The sequence below is a fragment of the Entelurus aequoreus genome, linkage group LG04, assembly GCF_033978785.1.
Source record: "Entelurus aequoreus isolate RoL-2023_Sb linkage group LG04, RoL_Eaeq_v1.1, whole genome shotgun sequence".
NCBI lineage: Eukaryota > Metazoa > Chordata > Actinopteri > Syngnathiformes > Syngnathidae > Entelurus > Entelurus aequoreus.
The window spans coordinates 67355152-67359489 of record NC_084734.1 but is presented as its reverse complement, the minus strand read 5'-3'; positions in this window follow the sequence as shown (position 1 = coordinate 67359489).

Below are 4338 nucleotides of genomic sequence, written 5' to 3'. Positions count from 1 at the left end.
AAAGGGGTCATATTATGATTTTCTACATTTAAAACACATCCTTGTGGTCCACATAACATGTAATGGTGGTTCTTTGGCTGGGGACGGCGTGGCGAAGTTGGGAGAGTGGCCGTGCCAGCAATCTGAGGGTTACTGGTTCAATCCTCACCTTCTACTATCCTAGTCACGTCCGGTGTGTCCTTAAACAAGACACTTCACCCTTGCTCCTGATGGGTCCTGGTTAGCGCCTTGCATGGCAGCTCCCGCCATCAGTGTGTGAATATGTGTGTGAATGGGTGAATGTGGAAATAGTGTCAAAGCGCTTTGAGTTCCTTAAAAAAAAAAGGTAGAAAAGCGCTATACAAGTATTACCCATAGTTACAAAATGTTGCTGACTTACAATTACTGACTTATAATGGCCAAAGGTATAGATGTATGTGTCCAAGTTTAAGGAACGGCAGGCTGTCTTCTTCTCATGGATTTATTACAAATTTTGCAAGCTGGGTAACGTTTGCTGTGGTCTGGAACAACATGGCACACAAACAACTATGAGAAATGCAGCCAATATTACATACAGACAATGTGTCACGAGACATGCAAATATAAATTAAATACACAGAGGACATAAGTAAAGGAAATTAAATGAGCTCAAATATACCTACAAACGAGGCACTATGATGCAATATGTCCATACAGCTAGCCTAATTAGCATGATAGCATCGATTAGCTTGCAGTCATGCACTGACCAAATATGCCCGATTAACACTCCAACAAGTCAATAATATCATGAGCCAAGATGAGACAAAGAAGGAGTGGCATAAAACACGTTTTTCTGTGGCAGCATCGGAGAAAGTTGTACATGTAAACAAACTACGGTGAGTTCAAGGATTGCTAAAATTAGTGGGACAAAACGATGCTTGCCAAATACTCTCATCAGTGAAGCATATCTAACATAAACAGTGGGATTTCTAACAATTAGGAAGGTTTGTGTCATGTTTGTTCTCCTACAGAAAGAATATTAAAACTAAAAATATGTTGTTTTTTTCATCTTTTTCCATTTTCACACATCTCTGAAAGAGGTCCAGGGAGCCACTAGGGCGGCGCTACGCGGCTCTAGAGCCGCGGGTTGCTGACCCCTGGTGTAAGCCATGCAGGGCCTTAACCACAACCCATCAGGAGCAAGGGTGAAGTGTTTTACTCAAGGACACAACGGATGTGACTAAGATGGCGAAAGCCGGGAAATTGAACCTGGAACCCTCAAGTTGCTGGCACGGCCGCTCTACCAACCAATACACGCCGCCCCCTTTTTATTATTTATTAGCGGACAAATACCTCCCAATATATAGCATATTGTGCTGATTTAAACAATAATTTGTGTGGTCATTGTGAACAGTATTAAGTAAATAGTACATTTAGTGGCAACGTCACCTATGAGGTAAGCCACCAATATTCTAAACCAATAAAGTGTGGCAGTGGAAGAAAGTGATAGCCTGCTTATGTGTGTGTCCATGTGTACTTGATTGTCTGCTATAGGACTTTCCTGTCCTTCAGAAGTCTAAGCCCTAGTCAGGATGTAGTTATGGAGCGCTAATTTGCAAGCCGTCTGATTACAGACTTTCTGCAGACCGCCATCAAACACGCACAAATATACTCTTTATCAGTCATTAATCTATCAGGAGCCATTAGTGGGGGGAGGATGGGATGATTGGAACCAGAAGGAGATAAAATGATGTCCCATGCAATCGCTTCACTGCCAGAGTGCTCATACATGTACATGACATTGGGGCTTGTAACCATGATTGACACTTTGAGAGGAAAAATGCATATAGAAATTATAGGAATGTTTCTTGCTCTATTTTACAAAAAGGGCCCAAATCTACAACATGACACAATAAAAATGTTTTAAATATAATAGCCAACACTCCTATAACATTGCACATGTATACACTCGCATAGAACAGATTTGCTGCGGGCCTTCTTTAGAGGATGAGCTATTGTTTAGTATTGACAGTAATCCATTAGAGTGTGCAGTCTTTCCAGACAGGAAATAGATCCTTATTAACACTGACGGAGGCTCATTATGTGTATATACAGACGGGAGCAATACCCAAATCATTTCTCAGGGTCCTGGTAAGGGCACAAACCACATAGCATTCAAGCATTGTGAAAGCAAAACCACATTCTGGCAGGCAAACTGTTTGTGTTTGTGTGTGTGGGCTTTGGCAAGTAGGATGACGAGCAACAACTGTGCTTTTGATTGAAATAGCATGTTTTTGTTCAAGTTTCCCTTTGGGCAAGCGTTGAAATTATAGTTTGTCTAAGAGGCTTTGGGGAATCAGCATCACTTTAATCTATATGAGGAAAGAATGTGGACACAGATAAAGAAAACCCCAGCTGTGTTTAGTTGTAAGTGGATTCTTTGCAATTAGCAGCTACCGTAGAACTTGCGATTTCCTAAACTTATTTTAACTTTATCCATGCAAAACCAATGACATTACAAAACTTTTTTTTATAGTGGGTAGCGTGCTGTATGAAAACACCTTGTCTTCCACTACTCTGGCGGAAACATGTGTACTAATTGTTTTATTCAGTTTTTAATTTACATTAAATATAAGGGCGCTCATTGAAATACTTAAAAGCTAAACAAAAGTAAATATCTCCATAATAATTATATACTGTGCAGATACCGTCATTTGTCGGCTTTAAAAAACATTTTCACCAAGATTTGATGACCATCTTAGCTATCATACAACCAAATATTGTGCATAAAAAATATGTTTGCCCACGTATGATTTCACGGAATGGAGTGCCCAAACAAAGAATCCACCATGGGACCGAAGAAAACCAGCATTTGAATAAAGAATGTGAGAAACACTTTTGAACGAGATGCAGCAATTCCTGAAGGAATTGGGTGTGAATGCTCCAATGCTGAAGTTGAACTGAAATCCTGGAATTTTTTTTAGAATTGTTGAAGTAGAGCACACAATTCCCAAACAGGCTGAATATTTTGAAGTTGGAACAAGTTGAATCAGATTAAAAATGTGGGAGTTGTGGGACTTTGAAGAATGTCCCATTGATTTCAATGGGAATGTCCCAAAAATGTGGGGATTTCGGGAAAAGTGGAATTGTTTTGAAAAAGGTAAAAAACTTGAATGTTCTGAATGAGTTGAAATAGTTGGTGTTGGACATTTTTCAAATTGGTCGAGAAATGTTGAAGTAGTAACATGTTGAATTGGGAAATGGTATTACAGAATTTTTGGAATTTCGCGAAAAGCGGAAATTGTTTTGAAAATGGTAAAAAACTTGAATGGTCTGAATGAGTTGAAATGTTTTTTTTTTTGATTGATTGAAACTTTTATTAGTAGATTGCACAGTACAGTACATATTCCGTACAATTGACCACTAAAAGGTAACACCGAATAAGTTTTTCAACTTATTTAAGTCGGGGTCCATGCTAATCAATTCATGGTTTGTGTTGTAATTTTTCAAATGGTTCAGAAATGTTGAAGTAGTAACATGTTGAATTGAAAAATGGAATTTCGGGAAAATTGGGAATTTTTCCAGTTAAAAAAAACAACTTCAATTTTTGTCCTGATTAAGAGTAATGTTTTGACGGTACAATGGTTGAAATGCGTTGAAAAATTTGGAAGGAGTAGTCTCCAGAAAAAAGGGTGGAAATAGGGCTTTGGAAAACCAGGAATTATGGAAAGTCCTGGAATTTTTTTGAACTTAGAAAAAAGATTGTTTAAATTTTCAGAATGGTGGAATGTGTTGAAGGTGAAATGGTTTGAATCGATTGAAAAATGTGGAAATGGTGGAAGTTTGAAAAATGGCCAATTAATTTTGAATGGGAAAAAAATCCAGGAAAACTTGGAATTCTGGGAAATCTGAGAATTTTTGGAATCTGTCAAGGGAGAGCCCGTGATTCCAAAATAGGTTGAACAATTTGAAGTTCAAACGGTTTGAATCGGGTGAAAAATGTGGATGGTAGAGCGCGCCAAAATCTGGAGAAGAAGAAGAAGTTGAAGAAGTTGAATAAATAGATGAATTTTGGTGTAGAAAACCATATGAAGAACAAGCTCGTAGCAGTCATGGACGTTTTAACCAACAAGAGCTTCAATTAAGGTAAACATTTTCATTTATCTCTTTTATTCATGCTTTATTTATTTTTGCATGGATTTCTGTATTTTAACAATTATTTTGATTTCATTTTCATTGATTTAAGCTTTGTTTACATTTTGTAACAGAAAGTTAGTTACCATGCACTAGACCAATATGACATGATGTCATTCCGATAACATTTGAAAAATAACTTCCGATGAAAAACAAATGCTCTAATGAAACAACATTGCCTGTACT